Source organism: Etheostoma cragini, chromosome 14 (assembly GCF_013103735.1).
Source record: "Etheostoma cragini isolate CJK2018 chromosome 14, CSU_Ecrag_1.0, whole genome shotgun sequence".
In the NCBI taxonomy this organism is placed as follows: domain Eukaryota; kingdom Metazoa; phylum Chordata; class Actinopteri; order Perciformes; family Percidae; genus Etheostoma; species Etheostoma cragini.
This window is the reverse complement of record NC_048420.1, coordinates 22828279-22829274: the sequence shown is the minus strand read 5'-3', so window position 1 is coordinate 22829274 and position 996 is coordinate 22828279.

The window sequence follows — 996 nt, the reverse complement described above, 5'->3', positions numbered from 1 at the left end:
AGTAAGTAACCAAAAGGAAGAGAAAACATGAAAAGACCATGATTAGGGGGTAATACGTTGTTTTAGGATTACTTTTATGGGGTAACATGAGTATTTTGAATGAATCTTACTTTGAATATTTCAATTTGTGGCTGTCCTCCCCTGAAAAACAACCACATAAGTCGTTTGTTCGAGCAGCAAGTACCATTTATATTTTTTTATAGTTTTATTTAGTGCATTTATAGTTGGGGCGCCCTTTAGTGGTCGTAGGAGGCCTATTAAGACGGGGGTAGTCTACAGCGTATCCATGAGGATCCACTTGAGGGATGGGTCCATTAATGAGCCAGACCTTCTGGCAATGCGAAACTGTGACGAAGTACAAGAGTGCCAAGCTACATGTCCCGTTTAAAATAAAAATAAAAATAAATGGCAAAGAGTTTCTTTTACTTTACAGAACAAACGGAGCTCCCTAAATTCTGCGTAACCGGAAGTGAAGTAAGGTCTAATTTTTAACCCAAACCCCAATCTTTTTCTAAACTCAACTAAGTAGTTTTTGTTGCGTAAAGCTAACCAAACTGTGACCAAAAACCGCCATCGTTAAGTTTTCTGGTCTACGTATGAGGACGGAAAAACACTCCAGGTCGTATTTCTAGCCACTGCTTAAAACTGATAAAAGCTGACACTAACATTTTGGGAGGACATTTACAGAGAATTACTTCTACCACTAGATGGCAGAGCAATTCCAAAATTCATGTAAAATACTAATACATGAACATATCAAGTTTGGACATGCAGACACTTTCCAGCTATCTATCCAACATTGTCTCTCTTTTAGCTATGTTTTTGGTCTCCACCAACTCCTGAGGGAAATGTCTCTCGTTAGCTGCTAAATGCTCCACTGTGCTCCACCAGATAACCGGGTCCACCTGCTGTTGATGCTGAGCAGGTAGTGTTGTAGGGTTCAGTGGCTTTAGAAGAAAACAGCAGCTCATGGTTGTATATTTGGGTTATAAGAGC